The following is a 13,535-nucleotide window of genomic DNA, read 5'->3' on the forward strand; positions in this document are numbered from 1 at the left end:
GGCCCATTTACATCTAAGGTTAATATTGTTATGTGTGAATTTGATCCTGTTATTATGATGTTAACTGGTCATTTTGCACACTAGTTAAAGCAGATTCTTCATAATGACACTGGTCTTTGTATTTTGCTATGTTTTTGCAGTGGCTGGTACCAGTTTTTCCTTCCCATATTTAGTGCTTCCTTCAGGAGCTCTTGCAAGGCAGACGTGGTGGTGATGAATTCCCTCAGCATTTGCTTCTCTGAAAAGGATTTTATTTCTCCTTCACTCATGAAGCTTTGTTGGCTGGATATGATATTCTGGGTTGAAAATTGGTCCCTACTGTCTTCTGGCTTGTACCATTTCTGCTGAGAGATCCGCTCTTAGTCTGATGGGCATCTCTTTGTAGGTAACCTGGCCTTTCCCTCTGGCTGCCCTTAATATTTTTCCCTTCATTTTGACCTTGGAGAACCTGATGATTATGTGTGTTGGGGTTGATCTTCTTGTGGATTATCTTGGTGGGGTTCTCTTATTTCCTGTATTTAAATGTTGGTCTATCAATCTAGGTTGAGGAAGTTCTCCTGGATGATATCTCGAAGGTTGTTTTCCAACTTGGTTCCATTCTCTCCATACTCCAATTATTGTATGTTCATTCTTTTTGTATAGTCCCATGATTATTGGAGGTTTTGTTCATTATTGCTTACTCTTTTTTCTCTAATCTTGTCTGCCTGCTTTATTTCAGCAAGATAATCTTCAAACTCTGATATTCTTTCTTCTGCTTGATCATTTTGGCTATTGATGCTTGTGTAGGCTTCATGAAGTTCTCATGCTGTGTTTGTCATCTCCATCAGGTCATTTGTGTTCCTCTCTAAACTGGTTATTCTAGTTAGCAACTCCTGTAACCTGTTATTGTTACAGGAGTTATTAAGAAATTATTTTATGCAGATACAGAGGAAAAGGGGTCCTGAGAAAGTTTTCATCTCTTTTAAAGCAGTTCCAGAAACGTTTCATAGTGTTGACTATCATACTAAAGACATGGATGTGAGGCTTGCTGGGGAGAACGTGGTGAACCCCACTACCCATGGGTATTGGGAATGTTGGTCATGTTTGAACTAGCTTCTTTTCATGGGAGACCTCAGCATCATGTGAGGCTGGGAAACTTTCGGAGGCAACTGAGAATTTCTGGCCAGGGCACACCCTGGTGTGATTCAAAGGCCTCTGTACCAGACACAGACTCCAGCAGACCATTCTGGGTGTTGGTAGAGCATCCTCAACCGTTCTGTTGCAAAACGCTTCTTCCTTCTCTATCTGCGGCCTCTTGCTGTTTCTTTGCATGAACTGTGCAAGGATTTTTACACCCTAGAAAGAGTTTTCCCATTTTCCCCTGTGGTGAAGTTACTTGCTACCACTTCTCTGGAGCTCAAATAGCATTTATAAGCCAATAATGTCAACTCGTGGAAGTAAATCAGGCTTTAGGACTCTTCTGGGAAGAGGAAATTCCTGCCTTTAGCAGTTAGGGGTAAGATGTCCTCCATAGCCAAATTTTAGTCTCAATATTGTCCCACTGAGAGGAAAATGGCCATTTGGTTCCTACATTTCTTTAAGGCACCTATTTTGTCTCCTATTAAGACAGTACTTAATTAGTAGGGGATTTTAAGTCCAGAAGTTAACTGGAACTATTCTTCTATGGGTAAATACTTTAGCATGGGCTATAACAGCACGATATAGAGTTCATTCTAGCACACCCCCCTCCCTTAAAGGGGCCTTGCCCAATTACATTATTTTTCTTGAAATTCTTTATTTTCTTTTTTTTTGGTGGGGGGTGGGAAGGCATACAGTCCGCACAAGTCTAGGAGGCCAAAGGGAAATAAAAGGCAGGGGACTAAGACTGCCTGGGGACAGCATGGCTGAGGATCAAAAGTTTAGGTCCTCTGGTGCCATGGATTTTAGGGTCATACCTGCTGTAATGCACGGCACATTTAAATGGGTGGCAGAATTCAGGAGCAAAAGAGAAAAAATTGTTGAGGGGACACCCTCTACTGTTTTCGTCTCCATCCTAGATCACATACCAAAAGCAAAGAGACTCTTTTATCCTCACTTCTCTTTTATCCTCACTTCTTTTTCTAGATGGGTAACTGATAATGGAGTGCATGTTGAAGAACTGGACTTCTTCAATCTTGAAACTTTGAAGAAAAAGTGGCTTATTTTCTTTTGCGTGCACAAGGGTATGACCTTTTTACTAGACCTTTGCAAATCTTGCAAAATCAACCTGGCTCTTTTAACAGCCATATTGGGCAGGCCCAGGGAAAACAGTTTCCCCAAATGAAAAAACTAACTTTCAGGGAAATCATCTGAGGATTTCCTTATTTGGGCCCCCTTCAAGTCCCCTTCTCATTGCAGGGTCTTAGGCAAGTAAAAGGAGACTTGTGCCAATTTTCTGATGACCCTAATAGGTATATTAAAGCTTTTCAAAATTTAACTCAGGTATTTGACTGCTCATGGAGGAATGTTATGGTGCTCCTCAGCCAAACCCTAATTGCAGCTAAAACAGGAAGCTCTGTGAGCAGAAGAAAATTTTGGAGATGAGCAGTATGTCTCCTATAGTAGGCCAAAAGGGAAAAGAGAAAATGGGGAAGGCAAAGAAATAGGAAAAACACCATTCCCAACAGGAAAAAAGACAATATCTTTTGACAACCCTAATTGGAACCCCTTTCTATGGTGTTTTACCTTTTTTGGTGGTTTAAAATGACTTGTATCTCTTTTATAATGTTCTTCCAACCTGGAAAAAGTTCCAAACCTTAAAATGCTTGACTTAGAGTTAAACTAGGAGGAAGGGAACCCAGAAGCCTCATATGCCTGCAAAGTGGTAAAAATTTCTTACCAATGTGGCTTTTGGTTTCTCTCTCACTGTGCAAACCAGTAAAAGGAATAATAAGGATAATCGTTTATAATCTCTGTAAATTTATAATTAACGAAAAAGGATTTGTGAGATTGATCTTAAGTTGTAGACAATCTGGTGTGGTTTGCAGGTCTCTCTGTATTGTTCTGTCAAATAAAGGGTATCTTGGTTTAGGATGGAGGCCTAGGACCCCATAAGTTGGCTGTTCAAGCCAGCCCAACAAAAGAGTCAGTAACAAACTTGGCTACAGGCCTCCATCTTGTTTCATGTCCTTGGGAACATGACCTGTAACCATGTGGCAATACTTTGTTTTAGCCTCCACCATTTTACAATGGTGGCTGTCTTTTTCTGCTAAGTCAGTACCTGGGTGAGCACTACAAAATCAGATAAGCCACTTTATCAATCTGGGTGGTGCCAGGTAATCCATCAGGGGCAGGGTTTACAAAATGTCTTAGGCATTGATTTTAAAAGCAATTTAGGGAGTATCAAAATCTTGCAGCCTTCAGCTGCATAGCTCCTGGGTCATAGTTTCTAACTGTATGGCTAGTTTCTTGGGCTGGTCCTCAGACCAGAGGGAAGTGTTTCTTAAGAAAGGGTTGTTATCATCTTTGTTTTAGACTATAAACTGTAAACCCAGCTCCTCCCAAAGTTGGTTCCACCTGTGCCCAGGGATGGGCAAGGAAAGCTTGGGAGCTAGAAACAAAAATGGAGTTGTTTGGGTCAGATCTCTTTCACTGTCTCAGTCACAATTTTGCAATTACATTTTCAAAAGTTGCCTATCACCTCTTTAAAAATACCTTGTATGCCTGTGGTTAAGTCATAACCTAATTAAAACTTGTCAGTTTCACCTGTGACGTTACTTTTTATAAAGTTCAAAAGCAGAAAATCTTAACTGTTTGACGTGGCTAAAGTTAAGTAACAGGGGATTTGAAAGGATTTTCTTAGCGTGCTAGGCTTAATTAAACATAGATGTTCAAGTTATAGGTATATTTGAAAGACCTTTATGTTTTTCTCTTGTTGGATCTTGTTTTTCTGGAAAAAGGCTCTTTTCTTCACAAATTGGTTAATCCCTTTATTAATCCCTCTCTTGCTTATATGTCTTTTATTAATATTTGGACCGTGTATACTCAATACTATAATTTGAATTGCTTTTTTTCACCTAGAAGTAATTAAGCTCCAAATGGTGCTGCAAAGTGAACTACACATGGACACGCCATTCTTCCAAGGACCCTTAGATCAACCCCAGGAGGAACCCCAGCTGCTGTTCCCCATTGAACGCCCCTTTTCAGCAGGAAGTAGCCAGAAAGAGTCATTGCCCAAAACCTCCCAACAGCAGTTAGGGTGACTTCTCCACAAGGGAGATGTTATAGGAATTTTAAAGAAATTACTTTAGGCAAATAGAAAGGAAAAGGGGTCCTTGGAAAGTTTTCATCTCTTTTAAAGTAGCTCCAGAAAAGTGTCTTGTCTAGCAGAAAAGCCCTGGCTCTAACCAGCTGACAACCTTTGATATCCAAATGCCGACCATTAGAAACTGGGTCCACCCAACATGATGATTCCCACCATTGTCCTCTTGCCCTTGCCTCCACATGTGTCTGGCAACATGGCTACCCCCACATATCCCCACTTGTGTAGAACATCGTGGTGCCCTACATTGGCATATTAAAGGTTAGGGTGGGGGGACCAGTTTTTTAATGGACGAAGTGAATGACAGGCCTGGTCAAACCAATCCCCTGCACCCTATGCAGATCAGACACAACCTCTTCCAATCTCCTCATATAACTGGCTGATATCCACCACACTTGGGGTCCCCTCTCTTGGCTTTGGAGCCCCTCCTCCTTCTGTCTCTGTAGGGAGGAGCTTTTCCTCCTTTCTTCGTTCTTTGCTGCCTATTAAACTCTCGGCTTCTTAAAACCACTCCACATGTGTCCATGTCATTTTATCTAATTTGACATGAGACAAGAGCCCTGATGTTCATCCACTCATCGGAGCTGTATCATTATCATGGTTCTTAAGTTATTTGCATTGGGTTAAAACATGTTCCTTTAGCCTCGGCAAAATTTATTACCCACCTTTTGAAGCCTATTTCTATCCATTTGTCCATCTCATCCTCTGTCCAGTTTGATGCCCTTGCTGGAGAGGTGTTTCAATCATTAGGGGAAGAATAGGCACTCTGGCCTTTGGGTTTTCAGCATTTTTTCATTGGTTCTTTCTCATCTTCATGAGTTTGTCTGGTTTTGATCTCTGAGGCTGCTGACACTTGGATGTGGTTTTGATTGGGATTTTTTTCATTGATGCTGTTTTGCTTTTTGTTTGTTTTTCTTTCAATTGTCAGGTTCCTCTTCTATAGGACTGCTATGGTTTTCTGGGGTATCACTTCAAGCCTATTCATCTGGTTCACTCCTGCACCTGGAGTTGTCACCTGAGGAGGCTGAAGAGCATCAAAGATGGGTGTCTCCTCCTTCCTTTGGGATCTCTGACCTTGAAGGGTCTCTGGAGCCGTGAGGCCTGGAAATTGCCGCGGCCTCTGTTGCTTAAGCTCCGCATTGTGGAGACAAGATGGCGCACTTCCTGGTTCTTCATCATCAACTTTTCCCGCGTGCGCGAGCTTTTCCCACGCGCGCGTAGATAACTTCCCGCTCCCGGGAAAGACTAAGTCTACCGAGCATGCGCCTGGTGATGTCTCTCATTCTCCTCCCCGCCTGCTCTGCTGCACTTCCTCTTTCTTACCATCCTATATAAGCTGTACCAACGCCCTCAATAAACGAGACTTGATCAGGATACTGTCTTGTCTCCATTTCTTGTGTCTCTTGTCTCTCTAAATTCCCACCCCATCCTCCAAGGTCTGTGTTAACGATCCCGCTGGACGGACATGTGGCGCCCAAACGCGGGGCTTGGATAGAGGGAACTACGTGAGGAAGAGGGCGCATAGAAAGGCCGGTGACTAAAGTGAAAGAAAAATCCGACCGACCGTCGCGGGAGCCTGCTGCATCGGAGTTGAGGGTAAGTTACATGCCCGAAATGGGACAAGAATTAAGCCAGCATCAAATCTACATAGGACAATTAAAAGAGGCTTTAAAGACATGGGGAGTAAAGGTTAAAAGTGGTGACTTATTTAGATTTTTTGATTTTGTGAAAGATACCTGCCCTTGGTTCCCACAGGAAGGAACCATTGATATAAAAAGATGGCGGATGGTGGGAGACGCCTTTCAAGATTATTATAATACTTTTGGGCTGGAAAAAATTCCTGTAACTGCCTTTTCTTATTGGAATTTAATCAAGGATCTAATAGATAAAAAGAAGGCCGATCCACAAGTAATGGCTGCGGTCGCCCAGACTGAGGAGATTTTAAAGGTCAGTTCTCAGACCGAGCTCGGGAGCCCCCCGCCAGACAAAGAAGTAGATCTTATTTCTCTTGAAAGTGATGACGAGGGGGCCAAGGCTCCTTCTGCAAAAGACAAAGTGATGCCAGGCGAGAAAAGGCCCAAAAAATACCCAATTCTGCAAACATCACAAAAAGATAAAAGTAACTACAATCCTGACCTTTCAGATGTAAATTGGGATGACTTAGAGGAAGAGGCAGCTAGATATCATAATCCTAACTGGCCTCCCTTTTCCTCACGTCCGCCTCCCTATAACGGGACACGTGGCACTTCTGCACCCAACGTAATGGTGGTAGTCAATCCAAAAGAGGAACTCAAAGAAAAAATCGCTCAGCTTGAAGAGCAAATTAAGCTAGAAGAGTTACATCAGTCACTAATCACTAGGCTGCAAAAATTAAAAACAGGAAATGAGAGTGTAAGTAATTCAGAGAATATGGGAGGCTTCCCTCGCCCACCTCAGCGGCCCGGACAACATGTCCCAAAAGGAAGATTTTCTACTAGCCGAGACAGGGAAGAATCCTCCCCTAAAGATATCTTCCTGGTAACTGAAACTGTAGATGGACAGGGTCAGTCCTGGAGGCATCATAATGGATTTGATTTCACTGTCATAAAAGAATTAAAAACTGCTGTTTCTCAATATGGAGCTACTGCTCCATACACTCTTGCTATAGTAGAGTCTGTGGCCGATAACTGGCTTACTCCAACAGATTGGAACACACTAGTCAGAGCAGTCCTCTCAGGGGGAGATCATTTGATTTGGAAATCAGAGTTTTTTGAAAATTGCAGAGAAACAGCCAAAAGAAACCAATAGGCAGGAAATGGTTGGGACTTTGATATGTTAACTGGCTCGGGTAATTATACCGACACTGATGCTCAGATCCAATACGACCCTGGACTATTTTCACAAATCCAGGTGGCCGCTACAAAAGCCTAGAGGAAACTCCCTGTTAAAGGAGACCCAGGAGCTTCGCTCACTGGAGTCAAGCAGGGACCTGATGAGCCATTCACAGATTTTGTACATAGGCTCATAACAACCGCAGGAAGGATTTTTGGTAATGCCGAGGCGGGTGTAGATTATGTTAAACAATTGGCTTATGAGAATGCCAATCCAGCTTGTCAAGCGGCAATCTGACCTTATAGAAAGAAAACAGACTTAACTGGATATATCCGTCTCTGTTCAGACATTGGGCCCTCCTATCAACAGGGTTTAGCAATGGCCGCAGCTTTCAGTGGACAAACCATAAAAGACTTCCTTAATAATAAGAACAAAGAAAAAGGAGGGTGTTTTAAATGTGGCAAAAGGGGACATTTTGCAAAAGATTGCCGCGGGGATTCAAATAAAAACTCCGAAGCAAAGGTTCCAGGCCTTTGCCCAAGGTGTAAAAGAGGAAAACATTGGGCTAATGAATGTAAATCTAAAACTGACAGTCAGGGAAATCCTTTACCATCCCAACAGGGAAACGGGATGAGGGGCCAGCCCCAGGCCCTGAAACAAGCTTATGGGGTGGTCAGCTTTGTTCCAGCCAGCAGCAACAATCCATTTCAAGACTTAGTAGAGCAACCCCAGGAAGTGCAGAACTGGACCTCTGTTCCACCTCCCACACAGTATTAACGCCTGAGATGGGAGCACAAGCTTTAGGCACTGGAATATATGGGCCTTTGCCTCCTGATACCTTTGGATTAATCCTGGGAAGAAGCAGTGTCACCATGAAAGGTCTACAAGTCTTTCCAGGAGTAATTGATAACGATTATATTGGAGAAATTAAAATTATGGCCAGGGCTGTTAACAGTATCATTACTGTTCCTCAAGGGGATAGAATAGCACAGTTAATCCTATTGCCTTTGGTTAAAACTACTAATAAAGTCCAACATCCTAACAGAGGAACGGGAGGTTTTGGATCTTCAGACATATATTGGGTACAGCAAATTACTAATCAAAAGCCCTCCCTGACCTTGTGGCTAGATGGCAAGTTGTTTACAGGGTTAATAGATACAGGGGCTGATGTAACCATCATCAAACAAGAGGACTGGCCCTCTCACTGGCCTACCACAGAGACTTTAACTAACTTAAGAGGAATTGGGCAAAGCAGTAATCCCGGACAAAGCTCTAAATACCTCACCTGGAAAGATAAAGAAAATAACTCAGGTCTCATTAAACCATTTGTTATCCCTCAATTGCCTGTTAATCTTTGGGGCCGAGACCTACTCTCCCAGATGAAAATTATGATGTGCAGCCCTAATGATACAGTTACTGCACAAATGCTAGCCCAAGGTTATAGCCCCGGAAAAGGACTGGGAAAAAGGGAAAATGGTATTCAACAGCCTATTCCAGCCTTAGGACAATCTAACACAAAGGGGTTTGGAAACTTTTAGCTTCGGCCATTGACATGCCTGCACCCCAAAAGTGCACTGACCCCATAACATGGAAGTCGGATGAGCCTGTTTGGGTTGATCAATGGCCTTTAGTTAATGAAAAGCTAATTGCGGCCCAACAGTTAGTGCAGGAATAGCTAATGGCAGGGCATATTGCGGAGAGTAAATCTCCCTGGAATACATCCATATTTGTTATCAGAAAAAGGTCCGGTAAGTGGAGACTCTTACAAGATTTAAGGGCAGTAAACGCTACTATGATCCTCATGGGTGCCTTGCAGCTCAGACTACCCTCTCCGGTAGCAATCCCTCAAGGATATTTTAAAATTATCATAGACCTTAAAGATTGCTTTTTTACAATTCCCCTTCATCCTACTGACCAAAAACGATTCGCCTTTAGCTTACCATCTATAAATTTTAAAGAACCAATGAAGCGATACCAATGGAAAGTGTTACCTCAAGGTATGGCCAACAGTCCCACCTTGTGTCAAAAATATGTGGCTACAGCCATACACTCAGTTAGAGAGACATGGAAACAAATATACATTATACATTACATGGATGATATCCTCATAGCAGGAAAAATGGGAGAACAAGTTTTACAGTGTTTTGCTCAACTCAGACAAGAACTAACCACAGCGGGGTTACAAATAGCTCCAGAAAAAATACAACTACAAGACCCTTATACATATTTAGGTTTTCAAATAAATGGACCTAAAATTACTAATCAAAAGGCAGTTATCCATAAAGATAAGTTACAAACCCTCAATGATTTCCAAAAGCTCCTTGGAGACATAAATTGGCTCCGGCCATACTTAAAACACCACAGGAGACTTAAAACCTTTATTCGACACCCTGAGAGGTGACCCCAACCCTAAGTCCCTTAGGTCATTATCAAAAGAAGCTCTTTTATCACTTAATAAAGTAGAGGCGGCCATTGCTGAGCAATTTGTTACTAACATAGACTATTTACAGCCATTAACCCTTTTAATATTTAACACAACACTAACACCTACTGGTTTATTCTGGCAAAATAACCCTATTATGTGGGTCCACTTGCCTTCATCACCCAAAAAGGTATTAATCCCCTATTATGATGCCATAGCAGATTTAATTATTCTAGGGAGAGACAATAGCAAAAAATATTTTGGAATTGAACCCTCTACGATCATACAACCTTTTTCTAAGCCACAAATCCATTGGCTAATGCAAAACACTGAAACGTGGCCGATTGCTTGCGCCTCTTATGCCGGTAACTTAGATAACCATTACCTGCCAAACAAGCTTATTCAATTTTGTAAACTACGTGCTTTTGTCTTCCCTCATGTCATCAGTAAAACACCTTTAGACAATGCGTTATTAATATTCACTGATGGGTCATCCACAGGAACTGCTGCATATACCTTTGCTGACACCACTGTTAAATTCAAAACCAGCCATACCTCGGCTCAGTTAGTAGAATTACAGGTCTTAATCGCGGTGCTGTCAGCCTTCCCTAATCAGGCTCTTAATATTTATACTGACAGTGCATACTTAGCTCACTCAATACCTCTGCTTGAGACCGTAGCACAAATCAAACATGTGTCAGACACAGCCAAGTTATTTTTACAATGCCAACAATTAATACATGACAGATCAACTCCCTTCTTTCTTGGACATATTAGAGCTCACTCTGGATTGCCAGGACCCCTATCCCAGGGCAACCAAATGGCTGACATGGCAACCAAAACAATAGCCATAGCTACAAACACAAACCTAACCCAAGCACAAGCCACTCATGCCTTACATCATCTTAATGCTCAAACTCTAAGACTAATGTTTAAAATAACTAGAGAACAAGCAAGACAAATAGTCAAACAATGTCAGACCTGTGTAACACACCTACCAGTCCCTCACTTAGGAATTAACCCAAGAGGACTAGTTCCCAACATGATCTGGCAAATGGATGTCACTCATTATTCAGAATTCAGTAACTTAAAATACATCCATGTATGTATAGATACATTTAGTGGATTTATACTGGCCACCCTACAAACAGGCGAAGCTACCAAGCATGTCATAGCTCATCTACTACACTGTTTCTCTATAATTGGAAAGCCTAAACAACTAAAAACAGACAATGGTCTTGGCTATACATCCAAAGTCTTCCAAGACTTCTGTCTTAAATTACAAATAAAACACATTACTGGAATTCCCTATAACCCTCAAGGACAAGGAATAGTTGAAAGAGCTCACCTATCCTTAAAAACCACCATTGAAAAAATAAAAAAGGGAGAATGGTACCCTACTAAGGGCACCCCTAGAAACATTCTTAATCACACACTCTTTATTTTGAATTTTTTAAATTTAGATGATCTGAACAAATCAGCAGCTGATCAATTTTGGCATTCTGATTCCAAAAAACAATTTGCCATGGTTAAGTGGAAAGACCCATTAGACAACACATGGCATGGTCCAGACCCAGTGTTAATCTGGGAAAGAGGCTCAGTTTGTGTTTTTTCCCAAACTCATGATGCAGCCAGATGGCTGCCAGAGCGACTGTTAAGACAGGTACCTAACAATAGTCAATCCAGGGAGTAACTCTCTCCCTGAGAGTACTCTTTTCCTCTATTGCAGAGATGAACTCTAACTACAAGCCCTTCTGGACCATGGTGCTGATTTGCCAAGCATTCCAGGTTTATGCCGGCTTTGGTAATCCCCATGAGGCCTGTAGATATATACAACAACGATACAGTAAGCCCTGTGATTGTTATGGGGGATATGTGACCTCCCCTCCAAATAAGTACCTCTCAACTGTGTCCTGCTCTTCTCACACAGCATACCTGCCTGGTGACTCCCTCAAATGGAGGTGTGTGTCAACCCCTAGAATATCTAGTGGAGGGGGCGCTACAACTTGCCCTTGTGACACATTTAAGGCTACTATGCACAGCTCCTGCTACACCACTTATCAAGAATGCACCTCTGACAATAAGACATACTATACTGCTATCTTAGCTACAACTAGAAACCCCACTATAGGGGCCAGTAATGTCCCTACAGTTTTGGGAAATAACCATAACCTTGAAGTGGCTGGCTGCACTGGTACAATAGGCCAGCCTGTCTGCTGGAATACTCATCCCCCTCTCCATACCTCTGATGGAGGGGGCCCACAAGATAGGGTCCGGGAAATTATGGTGCACAAAAAACTTGAAGAGTTGCAAAAATCTCTATATCCAGAAATTCGCTACCACCCTTTGGCTCTGCCCAAAATCCAAGGGAAAGAAAAAATTGATGCCCAGACATTTGACCTCCTCACTGCTACTCATAATCTGCTCAATAATTCCAACTCTAGTCTAGCCAATGACTGCTGGCTATGTTTACCGTTAGGAGATCCCGTTCCTCTTGCCATACCCAGCAATGACTTAAACTATACATCCAATACTTCCTGCACCATAATTCCTCCCCTTAAAGTGCAGCCCCTAGAATTTTCTAACTCCCCTTGCTTCTACTACCCTTTCCTCACTAACACCTATGACATCGATGTAGGAATCTTTGAATTCAATAATTGTTCCATCACAGCAAATATTTCCCAATCGCTGTGTGCCCCAAACAGTTCAGTTTTTATATGTGGCAATAATAGAGCATATACCTATTTGCCTGTAAACTGGACAGGACGTTGTGTCTTAGCCACTCTTCTGCCAGATATAGACATTATCCCTGGAGATGAACCTGTACCTATTCCAACTATAGAACACTTTTTGGGAAGAGCCAAAAGGGCAATACAATTTATCCCCTTACTTGTAGGATTAGGCATTACTACTGCCATAACAACTGGGGCTTCAAGCCTAGGGGTCTCTGTTACTCAATACACCAAATTGTCTCGCCAATTGATCTCAGACATGCAGGCCATCTCAAGTACTATACAGGATCTACAAGATCAAGTAGATTCCCTGGCAGAAGTAGTGCTCCAAAATAGAAGAGGCCTAGATTTATTAACTGCCAAACAGGGAGGTATCTGCTTAGCTCTACAGGAAAAGTGCTGTTTCTATGCCAACAAGTCTGGGATCGTCAGAGATAAAATCAAGTGTCTACAAGAAGACCTAGAAAAACGACAAAAAGAAATGACTGATAACCCGTTCTGGACTGCGTTCCATGGACTCCTCCCCTATATTATACCGTTCTTGGGCCCCCTGCTTTGCCTATTGCTCTTACTCTCTTTGGGACCTATAATCTTCAATAAGCTCATGACATTCATTAAGCAACAAATCGAGGCCATCCAAGCCAAACCCATACAGGTCCATTATCATCGCCTTGAACAAGAAGATCACGGTGGTCCATACTTACGCTTGCCATAAACCACCTTCCCTGTGCGCTGAACTGGACAGCCAATGACGGGTAAGAGAGTGTCATCTCTCACTAACCTAAGACAGGAGGGCCGTCATAGCTACTGCCTAATCCCATGACGGGTACCAGTGAAGAGATGTGTCACTCCAACCTAAGACAGGCGCAGTTCCCGAGGGACTATCTTCTAGTCACTAACAATATAAAAAAGGAGGACCTGTCCGGAGCCGTGAGGCCCAGAAATTGCCATGGCCTCTGTTGCTTAAGCTCCACATTGCGGAGACAAGATGGCGTACTTCCTGGTTCTTCATCATCAACTTTTCCCGTGCTCGCGAACTTTTCCCGCGCGCGCATAGATAACTTTGCGCGCCCGGGAAAGACTAAGTCTACCGAGCATGCGCCTGGTGACGTCTCTCATTATTCTCCTCCCCGCCTGCTCTGCTGCACTTCCTCTTTCTTACCATCCTATACAAGCTGTACCAACGCCCTCAATAAACGAGACTTGATCAGGATACTGTCTTGTCTCCATTCTTGTGTCTCTTGTCTCTCTAAATTCCCACCCCCTCCTCCAAGGTCTGTGTTAACGATCC

The sequence above is a fragment of the Rhinopithecus roxellana genome, chromosome 13 (assembly GCF_007565055.1).
Source record: "Rhinopithecus roxellana isolate Shanxi Qingling chromosome 13, ASM756505v1, whole genome shotgun sequence".
Lineage (NCBI taxonomy): Eukaryota > Metazoa > Chordata > Mammalia > Primates > Cercopithecidae > Rhinopithecus > Rhinopithecus roxellana.